Source organism: Callorhinchus milii, unplaced genomic scaffold (assembly GCF_018977255.1).
Source record: "Callorhinchus milii isolate IMCB2004 unplaced genomic scaffold, IMCB_Cmil_1.0 Scaffold1, whole genome shotgun sequence".
NCBI lineage: Eukaryota > Metazoa > Chordata > Chondrichthyes > Chimaeriformes > Callorhinchidae > Callorhinchus > Callorhinchus milii.
Genome location: NW_024704742.1, coordinates 70,833,490 through 70,851,829, shown reverse-complemented (window position 1 = coordinate 70,851,829; position 18,340 = coordinate 70,833,490).

The window sequence follows — 18,340 nt, the reverse complement described above, 5'->3', positions numbered from 1 at the left end:
GTAGGTACAAGGAACTCCCTGCGAGCTTCCCGAAGACGACGTATCTCAGCATGACATACATGAGAGGATTGCCACCATCTTCTTGTCCCCAGCTCAGGCACGCATCCCTTCCCATTGAACAATGGTTCCACCAATTGGAGGTGCAGAGTTTAAGCAGCATCTTCTTCCCTCTCTACTGGCCAATCAAGGTGGAATCCACGTATTAGATACAAACATGCGTTCACAAACTCGGACTCCAGGTAACACCTTCCAGCAGCTGTCACCCCAAGCCTCATCAGCAATCTGATGGCTATCTGCCTTCAGTGTGGTGGGAGGACCTTTACAGGGCAGCTTGTGATGTGCCAACCACCTTGATGTTCTCAAGGTCCAAGTCCAATGCCACGTACCAGGCTTATTCAGCTCCAGTGGTTCATTCCAAGTCCTAATGTGAAGGGCCTTGCCAAATAGACACGCCCGCTGTGAAGCCGACTTCAACTCCAGGGTGATGAGTGATAGGTCAGAGGAGCCCTCCTTCCTGTAGCCACTTCTCATATTTGCCACAAATCCACCTCACAGCTTGATCCTGGACTTTGCAGATGAGTTGGAGGAAGCCTCTCCACTGCATTGGAACCTTGCTGTTCTTGAAGAGGGATGAGCATGACCAGAGTGACCTTTGGCCCTTCTCAGCGCGGTCCTTCAGGACAGTGTCAAGACTGAAGTTAGAGTCCACCAATTGGGACAGGACTGATGCCCCTTGTATCTTTCAATCAACTCGCTCGAACCATGACTCCACACTGGGGGCACCTATCACCATGCCCCACCGGTTGGCCCAGTGTTCAAAATGGCGGGTGCAGCCCAGAAGGTTCCAGGTGAGGTCACTAGCAGCACAATATCATCTGCAAACAGAAGCTCCACAATCCTATCAGAAATGAACAGATACACCAATTCCTTCCCCCTCCATGCCTTTGAACACAATGTTGATGAACACATCAAACAGGGTGGATGACGATGGGCAGTCTTGCCTTACCTGCCTGTCCAGATGGTTGGGCTCAGTAAGTCCATTTACATTGAAATCTCTGACGTTCCTTGATCTTCATGACCGAATCGAGTATAAAACCATTGTTCTCACCTTCAAAGCCCTCCACGGTCTTTCTCCCCCCTACATATTTGACCTCTTAGCCCCATATCAGCCTGTCCACTCCCCCCGCTTGGTGGACACTGACCTTCTTCAGGTCCCCCGCGTTTCCCTTCCCACCATTGCTGATCAGGCATTCAGCATCGCAGCTACACACTCTGGAATTCCATCCTGCAATCCCTACGCCTCACCCCTCTCTTGCCTCTTTCCAGTCCCGTCAAAAGACCTTCCTCTTCCAACATGCCTTCAGCCGCCATCCTACTTCCATACCCCCTGCCCTCCACCCCTCCTAACCCCAACACCCAGCCTGGGTTCAAAAACCCCTGACTGTCCAGCATCCTGGGATGTCTTTCTGATGTGAAGGGTGCTATACAAGTATAAGTTGTTGTTGATATAAACGGAGAAAAGCAGTGACTGTTGGTGGGCATTATTATCTACATCTCTCCACTGTGAATAACAACCACCTACCCCACCCTTTGCTTCGTATCTTTTAACCAACATATCCATGTTACAAGTTTCTATTAATACCGCGCGAGTATATGTAAAGTGTAGTGACTGTGTTTTGTGGGTGAATGTGGCATCCAATTTGCGCACAGCAACATCCCACAAACAGCAATGAAGTGAGTGACCAACTTTATTTGGTAGATTGTTGACCAGGACAGGGGCGGTGGGGAGAGAAACTTCTTTCTCTTTTCGATCTTTAACATAAAAATAATAATAGTAACAAAGATAATGAAAATAATAATGATGATAATAATCCCTGCATTTGTTATGGAGCTTTATTACGCTGTTAAGACGTCTCAAAGTGCTTCACAGAATATACTGTAAAGTGTATTTTGTGGGCGAAATGCAGCAGCCAATTGAACACAGGAGTGTCCCACAAATATTTGTGGATTAAGTGATCAAATTATTATTTGATTTAGTTATTTTTTAAGGGATTATTATCCCCAGAAAAGTGATCTGCCAAATGACTAACAACCGGGTTTGTACTTACTGCGAGGTAAACAGGTGTGTGGAGTAAGGAAACTTGGCCAAGGTTTCACCCTGCCCGGGAATCGAACCCTGGTCCTCGTGTTTGCGAGGCAAGTGCTCTAACCACCACGCTGCAGTATTCCAAACATCCACCTGGCAGATGGGGCCTTGGTTTAATGTCTCATCCACAGGATGGATTTTTGCACTCATGTTATGGGTGTGGTGGACCCATAACCTCTGTGTGACTTCTGCAGAGGAATCCAGGAGTGAGATCCGCCTCTGTCACTGAGCCAGCTGGATTGCTCTCAAACTGGAGGTTGCTTTAATGTGTGAGAGGAGGCCAGGTCACACCCACCCTGCAGAGAAGAAAGAGAGACAGAGAGAAAGAACCAACTTGCATTTTGTTCCAGTGTTCAATGCAAAGTTGACATGATGCCAACCCGATTGGCTCAGTCAGTAACACTCTCGACTCCAAGACAGGAGATCGTGGGTTCAAGCCCCCACATCGGGACATTGACCCTACATACTCAGTAGGCTGATGTCCCAGTGCACTGTGGGAGGAGGGGTGCATCAGAGAATCTTATTCCATTCATCACATCCAGGTTTTAGGGCCCCAAATCCCCACTTGTTGGCCTTCCCAACTCTTCCCTCCACAAGCTGCAGATCGTTCAGAACACTGTGTCGTTTCCCACACCAGGCTCTGTGACCCTATCATCCCCACCCTTGCCCACCTCCACTGGCTCCCCATCCCCCAGTGGATAGAATTCAAAATCCTCGTCCTCGGCTTCAAAGCCCTCCCAAGGTTTTGTTTCTCTCCATCCCTGGAAACTATTAACACCTTAGCAACCTGTCTGCTCAATCCGCTCAGAGAGGGCACTGCCCTGCGCCATGTCCCCTGCACAGCCCACTCCACCATTGACAATCGGGCCTTCAGCCTTTCTACTCCACCTCTTGAACTTCCAAGGGCCCCTCCGGCACCTCCCTTGCCTCCTTCAAGGCTCGTCTCCAGACCCTCCTCTTTGATCATGCCTTTGGCCACACTTCCACCCCCCTCTTACCCTCCAACCCTCAATTGCAACCCACAGCTTGGGTGCAAACCCTTAACTGTACAGTGCCTTTGGCCTAATATGAAAGGTGCTATATCCCAGGTGTCATCTCAATATGAAAGGTGAAAGCTACTATATAATGTAATTTGTTTATAGGCGATGGTGAAATCAACCCAGTGACTGGTCCATGCCTTTGTCATCTCTCGGCTGGACTATTCAAACGTCTTCCTCGTCGGTCTTCCGTCCACTACCATCCATAAAATCTAACTCATTCAGAACTCTGCCGCCCGCGTTCTCACCTGCACCAAACTCCGCTTCCCGATCACCCCGGTCCTTGCCAGACTGCACTGGCTGCCCATCCCAGAGAGGATCGATTTCAAGATCTTCACCCTTGTATTCAAGTCCCTGCACTTCTCTACACCCCCCTACCTCTCTGACCTCCTCTCTCCTCAGCACAGTACCCATTGCCTTCGTTCCTCCGGGTCTGGCCTGCTCCTCGTCCCCCGAGTCCTCCGCTCCACCCTCGGTGGCCGTGCTTTCAGCCACTACGCCCCGAGGCTCTGGAACTGCCTTCCTCACTCCCTTCGTCTCGCTCCCTCCCTTCCCATTTTCAGGTCTCTACTAAGACCTCTCTTTTTGACTGCGCCTTTACTCACCTTCCTCCCCCTTCCTCCGCCTCCCCCTGGTTCAGCCCCGGGATACTAAACCGTAAAGCACTTTGAGACACCGTCTGGCGTGGAGGGCGCTATATAAATCCAAGCTGTTGTTGTTGTTGTCTGCCCTTGTCTGCTGATGAGCCAGGCTGGGCTGTGCTGTCATCAGCAGTGCCCTGGAATACTGCAGACCCACCTGGCGCAGGAACTGGACTAGAGACCATCACGGAGGGCTGGATCGATTCCGACATTCCATCATCTTGGGGATAGTTCATCTAAGCAGGGGAGACCCTACTCATCCATACTTAACCCCCCCAGGGCAGAAAATAGTAATAATAATAATAATACTTGCATTTGATATCGTATTTTATCATGTCATTGAGATACCTCAAAGCGCTTCACAGGATATACTGTAAAGTGAATTGACTGTATTTTGTGGGCAAAACCACTACAACATGAGATACAGAAATTAATTAATAAAACAATGGGTTGAATGTCCTTGTGTGGTAGGTTTCTATGTTACAGGAGAGGATATATGGAGGAGAGAATCTCTTAAGTTTAAACAGGGGCTGGGCAGTGTGTACATGTGTGTCTGTGTGTGTGGCGGGGGGCAGTATGCCTGATTACAGGGGAAGTGAAGTAAAGCGAGGTTAAGTGGCTTTGAATCAAGCGCTAACAGGTAGCAGAGGTGCCCCTAAGCTGCTAACATTTTCGGTGCATGTTCCTAGTCTATTAGTGTGGTGCCTTTGATTGTTCGAAAGGGAGGAATGTCCAGGCTGGAGGACCCTATGCATTCCTGAGAAGATCACAACCCTTCAAAGAGCTGGTTACCAGCCTCAATGGGCCCAAGAAAAGAAACCCCAGGACTCTCTCATACACCCAGCAACACCGGTTCAGGGGGTAGGGAGAAATTACAGGAAAGAGACTAGGAAGTGTGTGTCAGCCTGGCTCAGTGGTACTTCTCTCATCTCTGAGTCAGAAGCTTGTCTGCTGGCATTCAGGCCTTCAGCCTTTCTACCCCACCTCTAGAACTCCCCAGGGCCCCTCCGCCACCTCCCTTGCCTCCTTCAAGGCCCGTCTCAATACCATCCTCTTTGATCGTGTCTTCGGCCACACTTCCACCCCCTCCTACCCTCCAACTCTCAATTTCAACCCACAGCTTGACTGCAAACCCTTAACTGTATAGTGCCTTGGGACGTCATCCCAATATGAAAGGCGCTATATAAATGTAATTTGTTGTTGTTGTTTATAGGTAGATGGTGAAGAGCCTGAAATCAACCCAGTGACAGTGTTTGGCTGGTCTGCAGACAGGAGGTTGATCTTACTATGAAGTATTTGTTTAGTGACATTTCTCTGTCTGCTCTCCTCAAGTGCCAAGACGCCAAAAATGACTGTTAATGGTGGTGGGGAGCGAATGGCATTTGCTTTCACATTCCAGCTCAGGCCTCCACCCCCTGTGGGCAGCTTTCAGCTCTGTGTTCAGATTGTGCTCCAAACCTGATCCCCAGCTCTGCCTGTCTGTCACCAGCTCTTGCCTGGGGTGGGAGTTGAGGGGGGGGCTTCAGGAAAAGAAAAACATTTGGTCACTCCATCCACTGTCTGTGGGACACTGCTGTGTGCAATTGCCTGCCACGTTTCGCCCACAAAATATACAGAAAATTTGCCCACCCCGAAGCTTGCAGGGAGATCCTGGTACCTACTATCCACCTAGTGAGGGCTCAAAACTGTCAGATGTCGAATGACAAACTAATGACAATCTTCCTTGGGAGGAGCCTGAATTGTCTCCAAGGTGACATGTTTGGCAACAGAATGTCGGAATTGAGCCCACCCTCGCGACGGTCTCTAGTCCAGTTCCTGAGCCAGGCGGGTCCGCAGTATTCCAGGGCATTGCTGAAGACAGCGCAACCAGCCTGGCACATCAGCAGGACTTTGAAGGGCAGACCAGTCACTGGGAGCAGGAAATCCTCTCCCTTGACTCCTGCTAACCCTGCAAACCAAAGCCCTAACAGGTCAGGTGGTCCTAGCTGGACAAGCAGTGGGAAAGCTTGCCAGACAGCGATATCAAGGCTAAGCTGTGCGGTTTTAGTTGGTTAGACTCCATCGGTTACCCCAACGCACACTTTAAGATCCCCAAGCCTTGAATATTGCTAACCTGCGTTTAATACTTTTTGGAATTAGGGGATGAGGATGTGTCTCTCCAGGGAGAGAGCGCTCATTCCATTCCAACAATCTATCTCTGGGATTTCCATGTGTAGGTGGGATGCATTCTCAGCTTGGTTTCTTAAGCTTGGTGATGAGTTTCCGCATGTATCAGACACCCTGCTGACCAAAAATGTATAGTCAGTTCACTTATATTCATAATATATTTTGTGAAGCGCTTTGAGTCATCTCAAAGATGTGATTAGGCGTTATATCAAATGCAAGGATTATTATTATCATTATATTGTGAAGAGGATTGACTCTGTACTTGTGTGCGAAAAACAGTAGCCAATTACACCCAGCAGAGTCTCACAAACAGTCATAGATTGAGTGACCTAATTTTTTGAGGGATTATTAACCCCGGAAAGCAATCCACCAATTTACTAAAAACCGGGTTCCCACTTACTGCTAGGTAAACAGAGGTGTGTGGAGTAAGAACATTTACCTAATTTCACCCCACCCAGTATACTTTTTTTTTCTCCACACGCCTCTGTTTACCTAGAAGGTGGGAAAATCACAAAACTGAAAGGAATAACCAGAGTATTATTATGATGCGTATTTAATTCCGGGTGGTGGGAGCCCTGGGAACACTGCCCAAGCTCTGCCATTTTAATGCCAGTGCTGGGTGCCGGGGGTACAGCCGGTGATTTACTTGTAATTACTGGTTGGATCTCGATGTGGAATTCGTTGCTAAACACAGAGCAAGGGCTGGGTCTGAAGTCAGCCAGCCCCAGGCTAGAGACATGAATTCCGTGTCAGCACCATCTGTCAACTCTCTGCCATGTAAACAGTAACCTCCTCCCCCCGGAGGCCGGGGGGAGCCAGGGGGGCCGGGGTGGGGGTGTGTGGAGTGTGAACGAACAAGGGAGAAAGGAAGAGTGTGAACAAATGAGCGGGAAAGCCAGTGTGGGCAGCGGTGGTTTAAATATCTCTCTGTTTGTCGGTGACAGACTGGGGTTCACCGGTAAAATACACAGTCACTACACTTTACAGTAAAATCCAATAAAAAGTAATGAGGCGTTGTATCAAATACAAATATGGTATTATTAGACATAAACACACACACACAAATACTCACATAAAGTTGCACACAGTCTTACACAGATACAGTCATACACACACGCCCGTGCGCACATACAGACACAGACATAGTCTCACACACAGATACAAACATCCAGTCACACACACACAGTCAGATATACAAATGCACAAGCACACACACATAGTCTCTCTCTCACACACACACATGGATACACACGCGCACAGTTTCATGCACGCGCACACATTCTCTCTCACACACACATGGTTTGCCCTGTACCTGACTGACTATTATGAGCTTACCGGGCTGATATCCTTCACTTTGAGATGAGTGAAAGTGTCCCAGCCTGCTCACTGCCCCTGGGGCGTGGGGGCTGCTGAGCCGATGTGTATCTCTCATCTGCCTTCTGTCATCTGGGAGCTCCTGGGGGGAGTGCTGTTGGGTGGGGGGGGGGTGGGGAGAAGGTTCAGTATAAGTAGCATGACTGATGCTGGCTGGAGCTCTGTGACTGGGCGGGTGGGCAGGCTGACATGACAAGCCTTCACTGTGGCTCACCTGCCCGGGAGGCGTCAAGAGAGAGAAGCCAGGCATCACTGTGCACCCGTCCCAGCCTCATTAACATCAGCACAAATCTTCAGATCCTCCAGAATTCTGGAAAGTTCTTAATGTCCTGGAATTCATCTGAGTCTCAACCATGAGCTCAGCGTCTTGTCTTGGAAATCAACAACAACTTGTGTTTATATAGTGCCCTTCCTATGAGTGCTTAAATTCGAGTCCTGTAGCGTAGTGGTTAGGGCGCTCGCCTCGCAAGCGAAAGACCTGGCTTCAATTCCTAGGTGGGCAAGTTTGCTTACTCCATACACCTCTGTTTACCTCACAGTAAGTAGGAACCCGGTTGTTAGTGGATTGGCGGATCGCTTTCTGGGGGTAATAGTATCTTCACGACTGTTTGTGGGACACTGCTGTGCACAATTGGCTGCTGCGTTTTGCCCAGAAAATACACAGTCACTTCATTTTATATATCAATTGCAAGAATTATTATTATTACTAACAATGGTGTGGTTTGATCCTGAGCTGGAAAAGGGAGGAGGTGACCGTAGGTTGAAGAGGAAAATCTTCCTGTGTGATTTCAAGTTGGGCAACAAGAGGGGGAAAGACAGAGGATTGAGTCAGAGTTCCAGAGATTTGGGGATAAGGATCCCGTGTTGCTATTGGATAATAATAATAATCCTTATTTGATACAACACCTTATCACATCGTTGAGATGTCACAAAGCACTTCACAAAATATACTGTAAAGTGGATTGACTACATATTTTATGGGTGAAATGTGGCAGCCAATTGCGCACATCGGTGGCCAACAAACAGTCGTGAATTGAGTGACTAAATTATTATTATTAGAAAGGAATTTTTTTTAAGGACTTATTACCCCTGGAAAGTGATCTGCCAATTGACTAACAACCTACTTACTGCTAGATAAACAGAAGTGTGTCGAGTAAGGAAACTTGCCTTTTACATCAGGTGGACATCTCCTATAATAATAATAATAATTTGCATTTGATATAGTGCTTTTCACGTCTTCTCGGCGTCTCAAAGCGCTTCACAGAATAGACTGTAAAGTGAATTGACTGTGTATTTGTGGGTGAAATGCGGCAACCAATTGCGCACAGCAGTGTCCCACAAACAGTCATGGATTGAAAATGACCAATTTTTTATTATTGTTTTGTTTTGGAGGGATTATTGTTAGGCGTGTGGAGTAAGGAAACTTGCTCAAGGTTTCGCCCTGCCTGGGATTGAACCCAGGTGTCTCGCTTGCAAGGTGAGTGCTTTAATCACTGAGCTACAAGACTCCTATGTACTGCAAAGCATTTCATTATAAAGTGTAGTGACTGTATTTTATGGGCGAATGTGACAGCCAATTTCCACACAGCAACACCCCGCAAACAGCCATGAAGTGAATTTTTATCAGTGGGATTGTTGACTAAGACACCAGGAGAGAGAAACTCCCTTTGCTTTTCAAGTAAATTGGCTGCCGCGTTCGCCCACAAATATACAGTCAATTGACTTTACAGTGTGTTCTGTGAAGCGCTTTGGGACGTCCTCCCGACGTGAAAAGCGCTATATCAAATGCAAGGATTATTATTATTATTATAAGTAGAGCCGCGGGATCTTTAACATACACCTGAACAGGCACAGATGGAAGCACAGTTTAACATCTCATCCGAAGGATAGCACCTCTGACGATGCCTCACTCCCCCCAGGCACTGCACTGGAGCATCAGCCTAGACTATGAGCTCAAAGTCTCCGATGTAGGGCGTAAAGTGGAGGTGAGAGTTAAGATGACACCTTAATTATAGAGTACCATCAGGGTTAGCAGCGATCAAATGGATTATTTCCACACGTTGATGAGTCAACCACCAGAGGGGCACAAATTTAAAATAATCCCGAGAAACTAATTTAAAGGGGAGGTTTACAAAAATTATAACTTGACACCAATGGCTATTGGGAATGGGGAATTCTCTGCTGTAAAGCACAGTTGAGACAAATTCTTTTACAGGGAAATTATTCATGATCCTGCATTCGGTATAGCGCCTTTCATGTTAGGAAGGCATCTCAAAGCACTTTGCAGGATTTACTGTAAAGCGTTGTGTATTTTGTGGGCGAAACACGGCAGCTAATTTGCACACAGCAATGGCCCACAAACAGCCATGAAATGAATGATTGATTTTATCTGGGTTATTTTCCACTTGCCTTGCAAGCGAGAGGACCTGGGTTCGATTCCTAGGCAGGGCGAAACCATTAGGCAAGTTTCCGTACTCCACAAGCCACTGTTTTCCAAGCAGTAATAATAATAATAATCCTTGGATTTGATATAGCGCCTTATAACGTCTTTGAGACATCTCAAAGCGCTTCACAGAATATACTGTAAAGTGAATTGACTGAATATTTTGTGGATGAAACGCGACAGCCAATTGAGCAGAACAGTATCCCACAAGCAGTGGTGAATTGAGTGACCAACATTTTTTAAGGAATTATTACCCCCGGAAAAGCAATCCGCCAATCGACTAACAACCGGGTTTTTATTTAGTGCTAGGTAAACAGAGGCATGTGGAATAAGGAAACTTACCCAAAGTTTCGCCCTGCCGTGAATCAAACCAAGGTCTCTCGCTTGCGAGGTGAGTGCTTTAACCACTGAGCTACAGGATTCCACAGTAAGTAGGTCGATTGGTTGTCAGTCAATTGGTGGATTGCTTTCCGGGGGTAATAATACCTTAAAAAAAAATGTGGTTACTCAATGAACGACTGTTTGTGGGAACAGCTGTTACAATTAGCTGCTGCGTTTTGCCCTCTATACAGTGAATTCACTTTACAATATATTCTGTGAAGAGCTGTGATAAACGCAATATCAAATGCAAGGATTATTGCTATAAGGATTATTATTATCATCAGCCAGGACACCCAGAGAGAGATACTCCCTTCTCTTTTTGAATAGAGCCGAGGGATCTGTAACGCCCACTTGAACAGGCACAGACTGGACCTCAGTTTTATGTCTCATCTGAAGTTTTAACCTCTCATCAGCCGAGATAGCTCAAATACACAACCTCCTAGCTCAGAGATGAGAGAGCAACCGAGCCAGGCTCTTACCTATAGAATCATTTTTTTTGGTCAGCCGGGTGTCTGACACCTGCAGAAATCATCACTATCCTTAAGATTATCCAAACCAAGCTGAGATTTCCATGCATCCCACCTACACATGGAGAAACAGATTGTTGGAATGGAATGTGCACTCTCTCCCTGGAGGGACACATCCCGCTTACCTAATTCCATAGAGTATTAGGCGCAGGTTGGCAAGAATCAAGGCTTGGGGACCCCGGAGTGTGTGTTGGGGTAACTGCTGCTGGAGTCTAACCAGCTAAAACCACATAGCTTGTCTTTGAGATCACTGTCTAGCAAGCTTTCTCGCTGCTTGTCCAGCTAGGACCACTCTACAACAACAACAAAATTACATTTATAAAGCGCCTTTCACGTCGGAGGACGTCCCAAGGCCATGGACAGACAGCGTTATGGACCTGAGCTGGGGGTCGGGGTGGGGGAGGGCAGGGAGGGAAGTAGGGACATCAAAAGCACAATCGAAGAGGAGGGTCTTGAGGTGGGTCTTGAAGATGGCGAGGGAGGGGGCAAGATGGAGGGACTGCGGGATGGAATTCCAGAGGGTAGGTGCAGAGTGGTGCGAGCAGGGCGGGAGATGTGAAGCAGGCCAGAGCCCACTGAGCGGGGAGAACAAACAGGATGGTAGGGAGTTAGGAAGTCGGAGCGGTAGGGGGGAGCAAGGGGTTTGAAGGTGAGGACCAGATTCTTGAACTGTGTCCTCTGTGTGATGGGAAGCCAGTGGAGTTGGGCAAGGATGGGGGTGATAGGGTTGTGGAGCCTAGTGCAGGAGAGGACACGGACTGCAGAGTTCTGGAATCACACACACAACTCCTTCCCCATACACACATACGTTGCAGCCTGTGGAGGGAAGAGTTGGGGAGGCCGACAAGCAATGAGTTTACATAGTCGAACCTCGATGTAATGAAGGCGTGTATGAGGGTTTCGGCGGCCTGCGGTGTGAGACAGTGTCGGAGCCGGGCGATATTGTGGAGGTGGGGGAAGGCAGAGCGGATCATGGCGTGAATGGGGGTAGAAAGGATAGTTGAGGGTCAAACAAGACCCCAAGGTTCCGGACTGGCTTAGCAAGGTGGTGTGTGCATCCATGGATGGTGATACTGTCAGTGTCTGAGGTGAGGAGGCGCTGAGAGGAGCCAATCAGGAGGGCTTCGGTTTTGTTGAAGAAAGTTCGCTCTCATCCAGGACTTGATGTCTGACAGACAGACATTCTGTCAGGACAACAGTGGTCCTGGAGTCAAGGGTGGAGGCAGAGAGGTAGAGTTGGATGTCATCCTCATACATGTGGAAGTTGACCCCATGTCTGCGGATGAAGTCACCAATAGGGAGCATATAGATATTGAAGAGGAGGGGACCAAGGACACAGCCCTGAGGAACGCTGTACAAGATGGACCGGGGGCTAGAGGAGAAACTGTTTGAGGAGACCCGTTATGGCTTTGGTTTGCAGGGTTAGTAGGAGCTGAGTGCGATAACTCCCTACATCCAGTGATTGGTCTGCCCTTCCAGGTCCCTGCTGATACCTAGGCTGAACTGTGCCCTGGAATACTGCAGACCTGTCTAGCTCAGGAACCGGACTAGAGACCCTCACAGAGAGTGGGCTCAATTCCAACATTGCATTGCCAGGCATGTTCAGCTCCAAGGAGACCCCGCTATAGAATCATTAAAATCCTACAGCACAGAAGGAGGCCATTTGGTCCACCATGCCTGTGCTGGCTGTTTGAAAGAGCTACCAACTATCAAAGAGCTATCCAACACTATATGTGCGGGTTTGTGTGGGGGGAATCATTTGTGTGTGCGCGGGGGTTGTGCATGTGGGTGTGTATGGGGAAGGGTTGTGTGTGTGTCTGTCGGTTTATGTGTAAGTATGTATGTGTGTTGTTGGAGGGTTGTTGTGTGCCCCCTGAACATCGCCACACTACCCTCCCCCACCCATTGTCTCTCCCAGTGTCCTGGCCAACAATACCGCATATATAAAAAAATTCTGTCATTTAACTTCATGGTGTTTATAATAATATTAATCCTTATATTTGATATAGCGCCTTATCACGTTGTTGAGACATCTCAAAGTGCTTCACAGAATATATTGTAAAGTGAATTGACTGTATATTACGTGGGTGAAACACGGCAGCCAATTGTACACAGCAGAGCTCCCACAAACAGTCAAGGATTGAGTGATGAAATTGTTTTTTTGAAGGGTTTATTCCCCCCAGAAAAGCGATCTGAAAAATCAACTAACAACCAGGTTCCTACTTACTACTAGGCAAACAGAGGCATGTGGAGTAAGGAAATTTGCCCAATATTTTGCCCGCCTGAGAATCAAACCTGGGTCCCCTTGATTGCGAGACAAGTGCGTGTAGGGCTTGCTGTGCACAAATTGGCTGCTATGTTTGCAGTCAGTCACTACACTTCATGGGAAAATCTTTTGAGACGTATCAATGACGTAATTAGCCGCTGAATCAAACACAAGGATCCCTGCAGTGTAGTGGTTAGCAGAATAGCCTCACAAACGAGAGGACTCAGGTTCGATTCCCAGAAACCTCTGTTTACCCAGCAGTAAGTCGAAACATGGTTGTTAGTCAATTGGCGGATCACTTTCTGGCGGCAATAATCCGTAAAAAAAAAGGGTCACTCAATCCACGACTGTTTATGGACATTTGGCTGCCGCGTTTCACCCACAAAATATATTGTCAATTCAATTTGCAATATATTCCATGAAACGCTTCAGGAAGTCTCAACGACATAATAAGAGGCTATATCATATGCAAGGGATATTATTATTATTGTTATTATTAGTGCATGGCTCTGGGGAACATATGGCTAATGCTGTATAACTGAGATTGATTAGTCGTAACCTCACACAAAGAGCCTGTCTCTCTGAGGCTTGCCCGCTGGCTGACTGAGATATTGTAATTCTGTCAGTTCTCCCTGCTGCCCAGTGGCTCACATGCCACTACCTGTCAGACGATGGCTTAACACAGCGTCAGAACACAAACTTGGGCCCCAAGCTTTATGGCCTACTTCATTCAGTCCCCACCAGTCCCTCTCGGAGAGTGAGGGAGCAAGGGAGAGGGGGAGAAAGAGAACAAAGTGAGACATGGATAGAGACAGGGAAAGAGAAGGAAAAAGAAGAGAAAAAGGAAGAGAGCGAGAAAGAGCAAGGGAAAGTGAAAAAGAAGCAAGGAAAGTAGCAGGGGTAAGGATGGAAAGGTAGAGACAAAGAGAGAAAAGGGAAAAAGTGAGCGATGGAAAGATAGTGAGAATGGAAGAAAGAGAAAGAAAGAAGTGAAAAGAGGGATGATTTAAGCAGAGATACAGTCAGTGAAGTCTTGTTTAAGCTGTTTGTGATAATAATAATAATCCTTGCATTTGATATAGCGCCTTTTCACGTCGTTGAGGCATCTCAAAGTGCTTCACAGAATATATCATAAAGTGCAGTGACTGTGTATTTTGTAGGTCTAACTCAACAGCCAAATGCACACAGCAGTGTCCCACACACAGTCTGGATTGAGTGACCAAATTATTATTGTTTTTTTAAAGGGATTTATTAACCACAGAAAGCGATCTGCCAATCAACTAGCAACCAGGTTCCCACTTACTACTCGGTAAACAGGGGCGTGTGGAGTAAGGAAACTTTTCTAAGGTTTCGCCCTCCTGGGAATCAAACCCAGTTCCTTGTCCTTAGCGAGACAAGTGCTCTAAACACTGAGCTACAGGACTCCACAGTGATCGGGGGAGGGTGACCGGTGAAGTCAAGCTCCCACCACTGGCTCCTGATTGTTATCTTCCGAGCGTCAGTTACCGCTGGTGGCTATCAATCATCTTGTTTTTTTAGCAAGACCAGTGGCCTGTCTTGATGTGTGTGTGACTGAAACCAAACACAGAGCAGAGGCTTTGAATTGCTTTGTAAACTGTGTCAATGCTGACCATTATAAATTCCCCGTGCTGACAGCTCCGCTCACAGTGACTCATTTACCCTCTTGTTTGAAGCTCCACTGCACTCAAGCCCTATGTCTCTGGGTCTCTGAGATCACAGTCTAGGCTGACACTCCAGTGCAATGCTGGGGGCGCGCTGTATTGTCAGAGGCCCCATCCTTTAGAAAAGTCATTAAACCAAGACCCCGTCTGTGCCCTGTTCCGGTGGACGTTAAAGATTCCGCGATATTGTTGGGAAAGAGAGAAAGTTTTCCTGGGATTTTTAAGAAGAGGACAGAGAGAGACACACACAAAGAGGGAAGATAAGACGAAAAGATAGACAAACAGATAGAAAGACAGAGTGAGAGAGGGAGAGAGTGAGAAAGAGAGTAAGACAGCAAGATAAAAAAACAACAACAACTTGCATTCCTATAGCCCCCTACACGTAGGGCAGCGTCTCGGAGCACCCGTGCCTGTTTAGGTGGACGTTAAAGATCCTGCGTTGCTTTTGGAAAGAGTTTCTCTCTCCCGGTGTCCTGGGCAACATTACCTGAGATAAAATGGGTCAATCTGTGTTTGTGGGGCACTGATATGTGCAAATTGATTGCTGCATTCACAGTCACTGCACTTTAATCTGGTTCCTGCAAACCCATGTCACTCCAGCAGGGGTCACTACTGAGCCCCACTCACAATCCCTGTGTAACTATGTTAATGGCGCCATCTGGTGGCGCTACGCGTTATTGTGGGATGTGGGGTTGTGGGAGGGTAAAGATGACCAAATGTGCAGTCAAAGAGGTAACAATAATAATCTTTGCATTTGATATAGCGCTTTTCACGTCTTCTAGACATCTCAAAGCGCTTCACAGAATATGCTGTAAAGTGAATTGACTGTATATTTGTGGGCGAACGCTGCAGCCAATTGCGCACAGCAATGTCCCACAAACAGTCGTGAATTGAAAATGACCAATTTATTATTGTTTTGTTTTGGAGGGATTATTATTAGGCGTTTGGAGTAAGGAAACTTGCCCAAGGTTTCGCCCTGCCAGACTCGAACCCAAGTCTCTCACTTGCGAGGTGAGTGCTTTAATCAGTGAGCTACATACAGGACTCCTGATAATTATTAATTATTATGATCAGAAATGAATTGAATGTTACAAACAATTCAGTTCAAGCCCTCAAGTCCGGACTTTAAGCTCACACAGTTTAGTCTGATGCTCCAGTGTAGTGCTGGGGGGTGGGAAACATTGCATTGTTAGAGACGCTGTCCTTCAGGTGAAACGTTAAACCAAGTTCCCGTCTGTGCCCGTTCAGGTGGATGCGGCGCTATTGGAGAAGAGAAGGGAGTTTCCCTCAACCGGTGTCCTGGCCGACAATCCCCCAGATCAAATTAGTCACTCACTTCGTGGCTGTTTGTGGAAAGTTGCGGTGCGCAAATTAGCTACCGGGTTCGCCTTCAGAAATAGTCACTACACTTTACAGTAGATTTTGTGAAGTGCTTTGAGATGTCTGGATGTTGTTGCTGCTGTGTCAAATGAAACCGTACTCCACGCTGATCGATCATTGGCCTCAGGACGGTTTGCGGGACCTCGCTGGGAGGAAGATGGCCACTTTGTTTGCTCACCAATAGCCAGTCGCTACAAAGGAGAGAGGTTCCCTGTGAAGTGCATTGAATTAGTATGACAAAGGCATGTTCTATGTCTACAGTGCATTTCTTTCCGTTTACTCCCCCCTACTCCCTCTCCTCACACCTGTGTTGCATTGTCGGAGGTGCCGTCCTTCGGATGAGACTTTGATCCGAGGTCCTGTCTATCTGTTCAGGTGTATGTTAAAGATCCCATGCAATATTGGAAAAGAGAAGGGAGTTTCTCTCTCCTGGTGTCCTGGCCCACAATCCCCCAAATAAAAAAGTTGACCACTCTCTCCATGGTTGTTTGTGGGACGTTGCTGTGTGCAATTGTGTTGCCGCGTTTGCCTATAAAATACATAGTCACCCCATTTCACAGTAAAATCCTGTGAGACATTCTTCCAATGTGATAAGGTGCTCTATCAGATGCAAGGATTATTGTTACTATTACTAGTAGTAGTATTAATATTATTATTATTATGTCAGGCGACAGACAAATCTGGTTCAAGAGGAGCTCAGGACTGAAAGGGTTAACTCCGCTCGCAACACCTCATAACTCAGCCTCTATGCCATCTGCTCTGCTGGCCCAGATCCCCCAGCGTCTTACACTGTTAAACATTTGCCGTAATACATAGTGCATTCAAAAACTAATAAAATTTCATCGCTTTTAACATCCTCTGCTTTGAATTAGCCGCGAGCAATACTTCCCTGCAAATGTTGTTACAGGAATAATAACCATTTACAGGGCTCCGTCCAGACTGCGGGCAGACTTGGCTCCCGGGGCCGCGGATCTTGCTACTTCTCTGTTTCCCTCCGTCATCCTCGGCAATTAACTCATTAGAGAGATCTGGGTTTTTCTCCCGAAGCACATCGCAATTCTGTTCCTCGCCCTGCTTAACAATGCTCCAGTGCAGTATTGGGGGAAGAAAATGGCGGGGTGGTGGGGGGTGGGCACACGCGGGGGGAAATTTTGTGGAACCCTGCATTGTCAGAGATGTTGTCCCTTGGATGAGACATTTCGCCCATAAAACACACAGTCGCCACTTAATCTGTTGATTACTGTAAAATTGTGTAAAATTCCTGCGAGGTAGTGGTGAGAGCACTCGCCTCCCTCGCAAGAGGAATTGGGTTTGATTCCCGCGCAGGGCGAAACCTTAGGCAAGTTTCCTTACTCCTCACACCTCTGTTACATAGCAGGAACCTGGTTGCTAGTTGATTAGATCGCTTTCTGGGGGGTAATAACCACTCAAAAAATATATATGTTTTGTCACTCAATCCACATCTGTTTGTGGAACACCACTATGTGCAATTGACTGCCGCATTTCGCCCACAATATATAGTCAATTCACTTGACAATATATTCTGTGAAGTGCTTTGAGGATTATTATTATTATGTACGGTTTCTGCTGGTCTGGAAAGGAGTGCATACTCTCCGGGAACCCTCCCCCCCCGGGAGAGATGCACCTTGTTCATCCAATCCTGGAGAATATTGGCGGCAGGTTGGTTTGGGGCCCCCAGAAAGTGATAGGTTAAGTGACCAGGTTCCTACTTATTGCTAGGTGAACAGGTGTGTGGAGTAAGGAAACTTGCCGAAGGTTTTCCCCTGCCCAGGAATCGAACCCGGGCCCTCTCGCTTGCGAGGTCACCTCGCTAACCAATATGATATGGGACTCCTATTGACTGGTAAGAGTGAAATGAGTTGGAGATCACTGGCTGATGCGATTTAGCGGATGGCAAGGAAATCCTGCCTAATGGGATGAAAGTGATCTCAGGAATACAAAAAATTCAATTCATTTCTTCCACAGAGTGATCTGTTCCAGCAATGCTAATGGAGTGCAGTTTCATTAGCTTCCCTGCTTAGTACTCTTTCTCTCTCTCTCTTTCTGGATTAAACAAACCTGTCACTGAGAGCAGAGAATCTTCCTACTCAGCTCCTGTTCACCCTGCAAGCCAAAGCCTATCCTAATGGATAGGGTGGTCCAAGCAGGACAAGCAGCAGGAAAGCTTACTGGACAGCAATATCAATGGCAAGCTATGCAGTTTTAGCTGGTTAGATTCCAGCAATTACCTCAAAACACACTCTGGGGTCCCCAAGTCTTGGCTCTTGCAAACCTGC